Below are 10,724 nucleotides of genomic sequence, written 5' to 3'. Positions count from 1 at the left end.
TCTGTGCACTTTTATTTAAGATTTATTATTTATTTATTTCTCCCTCCTTCATTGTTTGCACTCAGCTGTCTGTTCGTTGTTCATCTGATTTTAGGAGGCACTGGGAACCACCCCAGGACCTCCCATATGGGAGGGAGGCATCCAATCACTTGAGCCACCTCTGCTCTCTGCTTGTTGTGTCTCTTTGCTGTGTCAGCTTGCCATCTTGTTGTGTCTCTTTCCTGTGTCATATTGCTATGTCTTATTGTTGCATCAGCTTACTGTGCCAACCTGTCATGTCAGCCCATCATGTCAGCTCACTGTCTTGCATTTTGCTGGCCTTCTTTAGGAGGCACAAGAAACTGAACCCAGGACCTCCCATGTAGTAGGTGGATGCACAACTTCTTGACCCACATCCTCTTCCCTTTAGTGGAATTCATAAATATTCCAAATAATGCAATCACATGTACAGCAATAAGCAACAACAACGAGGTTGATGACCAAATAAAATAAAGACTATAGATTTTTTTTTGTGATTTTGTTGTTGTTTGCCAGTTTATTTATAAGCTGCAAAGGTTATTTCTCTTCCCCCATGTTTTTATAACTTCCTTTATTCCCCCTTTCAGTCTTGGCTGCCACAACTGGGCAGACAGAAAGCACGAGGACCTTCTTGTTTTGCATCTGTAGTAGAAACATTAGCAGCAGATATTAACTGCTCCAGGTCTGTCAGAGATGCATTAGAAGGTTACCATTTTTTCAAGAAGAGTTTAAACATTTTAGATTTGCTCTATTTTCAAAGTACCTATAGCCTATTTCAGTTTTCTTATTTGTCATATGGAAAGGCCCAGGTGTTCTATTTGGGCTTTTCATTGCCTTCAACTGCTCAGCTTTATGTGGCTTTCCCGAAAACTGGATTTATCTGTGATGAAAGATAAATAATTGCTTATGCTCTTTCTTGATCTGGAGTTGGGTTAGGTATACATAATCAAACTACAATGGAATATTCAAAATGATAACCATGAAACAGAGAAGTGCAATTTTGCCCATTCATATATGGTCCAAAATATTGCTCCTCTGGAGTTTTATGAATTATTATTCTTCATTAAAATTTCACAAAGTACCCATATAAATGTTTTTTACTTTATCAATATCAGAAATGAAATGTTCGAATATCATGTAAAATTTCCATTTTCTAGTATCTGGTCATTTTTATCAGGCTGTTTTCCCTATTTAATAACACAATTACTTCCTAAGAATATTTGGTTTGATTGTATTTTTTCACCACTGTAAGCCAAGAAATAGGAGTCTTTTGCATAATTTTTAAATCTTCCTGTTAATTGTAATATTCTGATGAATGGTAAAAATAACTTTTCTCAGTTGGAAATTTTCTGGAACAACAGGAAACACAGAGATGAGATGTCTCATATTATTTTTCTGACATTGAAGTGTAGCAATAACATCAAACTGCAACATGTTTAGACGAAGCAATTTTAGTCACCCAGATGAAACTAGGAACAGAAAATGAGAGAGTAAAAATTCCTGCTTTTCAGCTAGACAAGTAGGCATTACAAGTTCATGAGCACAGCTCTTCAGTTCTTTTGGGACTGAAACAAATTTAATGCACCTGTGGCCTTGTGGCTCAGAAGGCAAAATGCTATTGAATATTTTTATAAATGTTACAAGAGTAAAGTGAAAGAATTGGAGATAATATTTTGGAATTATTTAATAATCTGACAAGTTATAATTTATAAATTTTGATTGATGAATTTTAACATGTCTAAAGTGAAGTATAAGTACGAAAAGACAAACACAAAAATAATTTTTCAAATATGTTTGTGAGCCACATACAAAAGAGATTCACCTTCACTCACTGAGCACCTACTATGTGCTAGATTCTATTCTGGGTACTGGGATACAGCGGTAAGAAAACCATACAAAATGTCTGCCCTCATGAAGCTTATATCCTACAAAAGGAAGTAGAAAAGAAATTGATTTTTAAGATAGCCTAGGTGTACACAATAACAAGGTTTTTAAAAACCACTTGCTATTTCTGTTTCAGGACACGATGGAATAACAGGGGCTCCCCGTTTTACCTTCCCATCCTAACAACCAAAGAAAATGGGCCAATACATGAAACATTCGTTTTTAAACATGGGACTACAGGTGAAACAAATCAAATATAGTGAACCTAAAATTAGCCACACTTACTATCTGTAAAGAGTTTCTAGTAAGGCTATTAAAGAAGGCCAAGGAAAAACCATCTGAAACAATCAGGTAAAACAATACCTAGATTTTACAAAGGACTGAGAATATGCCCTGTCTGCATGAGCCAGAGTGGGAAAACATCCTAACACACTGGAATCAGGTAAGGGATTGTCTCAGAAGAGGGATCAAATTAGCCCTAGACTAACTGTTCTGGATCAGCCTATCGAAACTGAAATACAAGCCTTAAAAGATCACATTGTTTCTAACTTAACTGTGTCCTGGAAAAACTCCCAAATGAATAAAGAGATGCAAAGAGTATGGTATCCAACAAAGTAAAATCCACACTATCTGGTATCCAATAAAAAAAATTACCAGATGTGAAAAATAGAAAACATAAGATCTTTAATGAGGAGAAACATCAATAAAAGGAAAAAGACTCGGAAATGACACCTAGTAAGTTCATAAGGTAATCATGTTAAGAAAGCGGTTACAAATATATTCTACATGATCAAGAAGACAGAGGAAGGAATGAAAATGGTAAAGAAAGATGTGAAAGGTCAAACACAAATTGAACACCTAGAGAAGAAAAATAAAGTATCTGAGATAAAAATTCTTTGGATGTAATTAATAACTGATCAATTACCACAGATAAAAAGATTAGTGAATTTCAAGAAGAAATCTTTCTTGAAAACTCTCTCCCCATACACAACCTTAAAAGTTTCAATGTCTTTTAACTCTTCGATATGTTAAAGACCAAAATAATCAGCAAAGTCTCAAAAATCCTACATGGTATATCCTGTATGTTTTCCCCAAGTCCCATCATGCATCATGTTCTCCTTCCTCTCAGCAGACTTTAGGCAAAGTGCCCCCTCCTTTCTTTAAATAATTCTTGAAATTGAAGATGATGCTCCATTGTATAAAATGCCGCTCCTTACCCAAGTGCCTCCCCTTTTCTCCTAGCAACACTTCCCCAAGGAAACTCTCCCTGAATCCACAGGTTAGGCCAGTTCTCCTTATTATATACTCTCGTAGCCCCTATATCTGTATCATTCGCTGAATTTCTCACTCAGTTTTAATTTTACAAATTTTCTTATATATTATTGGTGCTCAGCTTTTCCATTAGTGCGAGAGTTGTATGAGTTGGAAATATATAAGATTTTTTCCCTAGTAAATCTCCAGCATCTAACACAGTGCCTCACTCATATTAAATAGTCAATAAATGCATTTGAAAAAAATAACTAATGAATTTATTGTGAATTAATATTTCTCATTGACTTCAAATGTGATTGGTTTTAAAGTCTACTCTTCATTCAACTGAATTTTGCAGATATCAATTAGCTTTCCGTACTTTGGATTTATTATTATTTCTAAGAAAGAGTTTTTCAGAAATATTAAATTATTTACCAAGACTAAAACTAGAAGCGTTGTGTTAAGCCCAAGTACAAAGGAATTTATGTTGGAACTAAAAACCTAAGAAAGCATCATCAATAAAATACACTAAAATATAAAATTTCTCCTATCAAAGTATAAAAAAATTATTAAATTCTGTAAAATATTATTTAAGTTATGACCTTAATTTAATATGGATTTGTAGTGAAGTCATATAAAATTAACTAGTAATATGCAATACTAAAAGTATCCTGCTTCTTATTATGGAATTAAAAAGTGCATGTTTGACAAAAATAATCATTCACTCAAATTTCCACCCTGAAACCCATAAAGTAATTAAGTCTTGAAGGTAAAATTTAGTGATCAAAATTCAGTACATACCAATAAAAACATTCATAAAAGTATATTGGGGAAATAAGAAGGCTTGTCTGAGTCAGAGTACATATTTAGTGTAGGGAGAAAAATAGTTTCCCCACAGTACAGCATCCACTCAAACATTATGGGGTTAGATTTTCAACTACCTTCACATTCTGGATTGAAATCTGAGAGAATAATAAGAAATTAACTTCCCTGTCAGTGAAACAATTGGAATGCTTGGCAAGAGGAAATAAAAACTTGAAAAGAACATAACCTCATCTCAATCCATATGTGATTTAAACTAAAAAAGATCTATGAAAAAGAACCCAAGTTTCAAAATTACAAAATTAACAAGGAAATACTTTACTACAAAAGCAGATAAAGATCCTCCAAAAAGCTTCAGGAAATAGTAGACAATTGAAAGAAATTATACAATGGCACATCTAAAACTATTAAAAGTCTATAGGGAGGAGTGCAGAATAAGAATAAGAAAACATACATAAGAAAAGAAAATTTAGAAAAAGAATCAAAAGAGAATTTCAAAAATAAAAACACATATTTACTTTTTAAAATTTATAATTCAAACAATTTTTAAAGAATGAATGAACAAAATAGCAGATTGCCTAATAGTGAATTGCCTGCAAATACACAGATAGTGAATTCTAAGATAAAGTTGAATAAATTACCCTCATGCATGACAGGAAATAAAAGAATAGATGTGAAAGTGTGATTAAGAGACTTGGAGGAAAAAATAAGAAGGCCCTTATTAGTTAGGGTCAATCAGAAAAGCAAAACTAATATGAGTGCTTTGGAATAAAAAATGTATTACAATAACTGGACCTTACACAATTGTGGAGGCAGCTGGTGATTGGCAGTTCTGGAAGGGTAGAGTCAGAATACCAAAAACGCCACCAATAAGGGACCACAAAAGGGATCTGGTGAAGAAGTGTATGAGAGGCTATTGTCTCTGAATCTGGTGGTGATAGTCCTGAAACTGCTGGAGGTCAAAAGGACAGGAAGTTGAAAAGAATGGCTAAACAAAATGCCAGGCAAAGCAAGCACAAACAGGAACAAAAGGACACCCTGAAACCAACAGGAAAAATCGAACCCATGAAGACAAACCAGAACCCACATTCTTTCAACTGTCTGTAAACATGGTGACATGGATGGAAGGAAGTAATAACTTGTCCCTTCACACCATGCTTGGCCTAATTAAAGGAGGAAATCTGCTAAAAGCTGGTGAAGCAATGGATGAGCCAACAGATCTGGAGCAATATACAGGAGTTTCAGTGGTACATGGCATCAGGTAACACATGCTGCTTCACTTTGCCTTCCAAATCTCATGCAAAATTTACTTGCAGCCAATGCTACCCTGGAACAAAACAGAAGAGAAGTTTGGGGATTGTAGCTCTAGCTTACCTACATTGACAAAGTAAAAATCCACCCTAACCCATGCTTTTACAAACTGGTATCTCCATACTACTCCATTATCACATTCATATCCTATAACTTAAATATTAATATATGTTAGTCATTGTGACAGATATACACAAAAATATTTTTAAGATAAGTAAGAAGCACTTATAGCAATCACACTCATTATTTCTACAACTAAACGTGGCTTTAGATGGCTTCATAACTTTTTCTTCCACTACTGTGTTAAGTTCATTTGTTAACTTGAACAGGTTATGGTGTCCTGTTGTTTGGTCAAGCAAGCCCTGGCCTCATTGTTAGTGTGAGGATATTTATGGACTTAAGTTACCAGTAAGTCAATTGCATCCAAAGATGATTATATCAGCAATCAACTGAGGAGAGTGCCTTCAACAATTAGAGAAGTTTCATTCAATCATTTGAAGGCTTTAAAATAAGAAGTGATGATTTCAGGAGTCAGAAGAGTAAATTTCCATCTCTACTTCAGCCAGCTAGCTTCTTGTGGGAAATTCATAGAAAATCATAATTGGAGTTCCCAGAGTGCAGTTTGTCCTATGGAATTCGGATTTGCGCATCTCCACAGTGTTGTGAGAAAATTCTTATGAAAATCTCATAATATTTACATAATCTCCATTGGTTCTGTTTCCCTAGAGAACCCCAACTAATACAACTACTAAACCCATTTTTCTTTTGTCATCAGCAAACACCTCATCTGATTATGGTTTCTTGCCTGGTAAGGTTACCCAAACCTTTATTTGTAAAATGTCTGGGTCATTAGCAGACTTATTTGTGTTAGGTTGTTGTAGTTTTCCATTCTTTTTAATCACAGAATATGAGGCTATTAAAAGGTAACCAAGAGACGTTCTTCCTTCCAGACACCCTTCCTATTACTCATGGTATATTTACAATACATTTGTTTCCTGGATATTGAGGATTAATCACCAAAGGCAGTATATTAAACCCCTTTTATCTTGCCATTAATTAGACAGATGGCAATCTCAGCTTCCAGAGGCTGTATAAGATGTTGGAAGCATTCTTGTCTTGGGACCAAAGATTTCAAACCCAGCCTAGCCCAGTGGCATAGGGATAAGAAGCAAAACTCTGTGAAAAGTTTACTATTCCTATCTCTTCGTTCTGAGATCCATTTATCTGGACTATGGAAAAAATGACACCTTTATTATTATTATTTTATATATATATCGCAATTTTATATTATATAAAACATCCTGCCAGACATTACCCTAGCTCTGCAAGGTTTTGCCACTTGGGCACTACCAGTGAGTCTTAAAAAAGCCAGTCCACTGTACTAATTAATCAGGAGCTTCAGACTAATGGGGAATATGGCAATGCCATTGAAACCCATGAGCAGGAGCTCATTGCCATACTTCATTTGTGGTAAAATGAGTCCTTTGTCAGATGCAATGCTATGTATAAACCTCTGTATAAGCCATTCTGTAACTTTATGAATAATAGTTTTGACAGAAACACTGACAGGAGGAAAGGAAAATTCATATCTAGAATAAGTGATAACAAAATTTTGCCCATTTCCATGATTATTGCGGCAAAATTCCAACAGGTGATTAGAAAATTGTCCTAGAAAATTGTGTCTTACTGAGATTGTCATATACTGAGTCGTTCTCTGCTGTTGGTCAGTCAGCAGTTGCTGAAGTCAAATTTTGCTTGGCACATGTAAAAGTGTAAAACCAATAGATATCTACAAATGAGCAGAGAGTGTAAGATATTTGAACCCTCACCAAAGAGCAACTTCAGAAGAGGAAACCTAAAACAATCATGTTAACAGGTTGACCATTCTGTAAATCACAGTCTCTTTCCCCAGCCAACAATGTCCTAGACAAATGGACTCAAGAATAAAGTGACATTGTGCTACAGATAGGAAGTCAATTTTTTCCTTCAATTAGAAGAAAATTGAGTTATCTTACTTGATTTAAAATTACTAAACTTACTCACTGTATATAAAATTTGAAGGAAAGTTAAGATATTCCTTTTGTTTCCCTAAAAAATAAAATATTTGTTACTAAAGGCCTGGGAGAATTTGTGTCTTATTGGATTCTAGCCATTCTCCTGCAAAGGAAATGCTGGTAATATTGTGACCAAAGATATGATTGTTCCCTCACTTTACTTATGTTCTGTGATGCTATACAGAGCAGCAAGGTATGCAAATTTCTATATATGAATTGAAGAATTGGAAGGGGTTCCTTGAGCCAACAGTATTGGGAATGGGATTATTCTCCTCAGAAAATCTTCATCAGATGTTGATAGAAAGATACCATATTGATCATGCATGCAAACAATCTCAGTATTTATTTTCCTTCTTTTTTAAAAATTAATTACACTATGCTTTATCAATAATAAAGCCATATCATTGGCTTCAAATACAACTGAAAATGATGACCTAGGTATTTCTGGTTTCAAGAGAAATTTATGAAGGTATGAAGGTTTGGCAATGCCTGTATGCGCTTGGTTTATTTTAGAATTTCAATAATGAGGGTTTTTCTTAAACAAGAAGATAACATTACTGTCTCTGGTTTAGATAAAGAACTGGTAGGTCAACACATAACAGGCACATTAAAAATATTTGATTTTCCAAGGTTTTTCATCCTTTTCCCCTCTTCATCCTTTTTTTTTCACCATAGGAATTATCATATATTTTCCTTAATGGTACATTTCCTTAACACTTCTTCAATTTACCCAGGTCATGTATTTCAATTGTATTTTCATAATACTAAACTAGTTTCCATTCAATTCAAATGATCATTTTACTGTATCAATTACAAACAAGATATTTTGCTAATAGCTGTAGTTATAATAAGAATAAAACTTATATGTTCTTTCATGCTCAAAGTATTTATATTTATTGGGAGATAATAATCTAAATGATAATGTTTTTAATCAAATAATATTAATAATATTTTGCTATGTACTGAATACTATGTACTGAATATAAAAGAAGTAGCCAATTGCTTATAATATAGTCCCCAGCAAATTTATGATCTTAACATTCTTCCAAAGACTACATTTGTTCAACATATGACAAAAGGTTTTAAAACAGACCTGATGAGCGAAAGTGTCAAGTATTATGAATACTTATCAGACATATGCATGGCAGAGACAGAAGGCAAAATATGCAAATTCAGGGAGCTGTCACATTTGTAAATTTTTAGGAATTTGTTTGTGGCAAGCCAGGACATTCCAGCTTAGGTAAAAGACAAATTGTTGTACCTTGCTTCCATACCACTAAGAAAGTGATATAATGCTTGGAAGTCCTCTTGGGAAGTTGGATGCAACATATACCACACTGGGGAAAATTGCTCTAACCCATTATCAGAGAATTTGAAACATTTTCAATTTCAAGTGGGGCCCAAAACAGGAGAGGACTCTGCAGCAGTCCAGGTTATAGAGGAAGCTACCAGCTATCTAACTTACATGACCCAACAGTTCTGACTGATGGTGGGTAAAGATTTTTGTGTGGAGTATTCAAATATCACCACTTGGAGTCACGGTGCAGTGCCGTAGGTTTCTGGATGCTTTCTGTGACAAAATACTGACATGATACCTATCTAGTCATGGAACAGAAAATGTTTTTTTTACTGAAATTGCCTGTGTTGTGCCAGTTATTATAAGAATCTCTGAGTCATAAGGTTGAGTGGTACCACACAATCCATTATTTGATAGAAATGGTACATTTGGGATTAGTCCTGAGACAGTAAGCTATGTGAGCAGGTGAGCAGATTCCCATTTCACTTGTCACATTTGCAATGAAGTCCCTTGCTTAGCTCACACCTATGATCTCATGGGAGGTTGGTTTCTACCACCATCTTATGAAAGAGAAAACTCACCATACAAAAATGTACTGGTTTGGAATGTGGGTGTTAGTTGAAAATGGATTATTGTTGTAGGACAGCAGCACTACTCCTAAAAGAGAAAAAATGATGAGGAGAAATCCTACCACTGGGTAACACTGCAAGGAGTACAGTTGATTGGTCTAATTGTCTGGAGAGACAAGTGTCTTATAATTTTCATATACATGGATTTCTGGGCAATGATTGATGGCCTGACTGGTTGATCAAAGGTTGAAAACATGCAAAATTGAAAGACAAGAGACAGGAGAAGAGAAGGGGCATGTGGACTAATCTATGGAAGTGGCCTTAAGCATGGAGATTTCTACAGCTGATATTAATCCCACCAGAACAGCATTCACCACAAAAGTCACTCCAAAGCCAGCAGTTTCTCAGCGCCAAAAGTCGAATGGTGATGGTGGCAGGAATGGGGGTTTTACATGGAATGAACCGCATGGACCCCCTTCACCACAGCGGAGTGAGGTTCTACCACCACTAAATGTCTAAACTGCTAGCAGCAGAAAGTGACACCGAGTCCTTAGGATGACAAAATATGTCAGTAAATCAGCTATCCACTCAGTGGCAAGTGGGTGATACTGGGCTCCTTCCACTCTGAAAGAGCAGTCATATTGGAATTAATACCTACAATGGTTAAAGTTCTGTCTTTTCTGGCTGCAAGGTGACTTCCAGCTTTACCAACAAAATCCTTGATCAATGCCTCAGAATGAGGGAAGCATTTTATGGAAAAACACAACATTACCCAGAAGGAGACAGCCAGCTATAACTACTGCTTGATCACTTTGGAATTTTTTTTGCTCAGGGACCAGTAAGCAAAAAATAAAGTGTTACCTTACTGAGAGGTAACCAACCCTCATTACCAGGAAGACTGTGGTAGTTTGAGATTGTATGTCCCCCAGAAAATATCATGTCCTCAGAGCTAATTCATTCCTGTGGGTGTGAACCTATCGTAGGTGGGATCTTTTGATTAAATTACCTCAGTTAAGGGCCTTTGATTAGATTATTACAATAAGGAGTAACCCAGGATGGGTCATAATCCTCTTACCGGGATCCTTTATAAAAGGGATGGGTATGGAGTGAGGGGGCTGGAGAGACAGAAAGAATCCCCAGAAGCTGAGAGAGAAGGTCCCAGAAGCCAGAAGCTGAAACAATGGAACATGGAAAAAGACAAGCCAGAGAAATCCATAAGCTGAAAGCAACAAGACCTGGAGGAGAGACCACAAATGCTGGCTGCCATTGTGCCTTGCCATGTAACAGTAGCACAGGATCACCAGCAGTCTTGTATTTGGGGAGAGGGGTTAATTTGATGCCTTGATTTTGACATTTTTCTCAGCCTTGGAATTGTAAATCTTATAAGTTAATAAAATCTCATTGTAAAACCCAATCCATTTCTGGTATACTTCCTTGGCAGCCTTTTGCAAACTGAATAAAGGACCTAAGGATGCCACTAGTGAAAAGGACAGAGAGGAGTGTGACTAGAATACAGGG

The 10,724-nt window shown here is 35.7% G+C and overlaps 1 non-coding gene across 1 annotated transcript; it reads right to left on the bottom strand.

The window, feature by feature from the left end:
* Positions 1 to 585: 585 nt before the first annotated feature.
* LOC111762409 (small nucleolar RNA SNORA31) lies at positions 586 to 717 on the bottom strand. Its single transcript, XR_002795524.1, has one exon. It is a non-coding gene; the product is annotated as a small nucleolar RNA SNORA31 (small nucleolar RNA).
* Positions 718 to 10,724: the final 10,007 nt, after the last annotated feature.

Source organism: Dasypus novemcinctus, chromosome 1 (genome assembly GCF_030445035.2).
Source record: "Dasypus novemcinctus isolate mDasNov1 chromosome 1, mDasNov1.1.hap2, whole genome shotgun sequence".
Classification (NCBI taxonomy): domain Eukaryota; kingdom Metazoa; phylum Chordata; class Mammalia; order Cingulata; family Dasypodidae; genus Dasypus; species Dasypus novemcinctus.
This window is presented reverse-complemented; position numbering and strand designations above follow the sequence as displayed.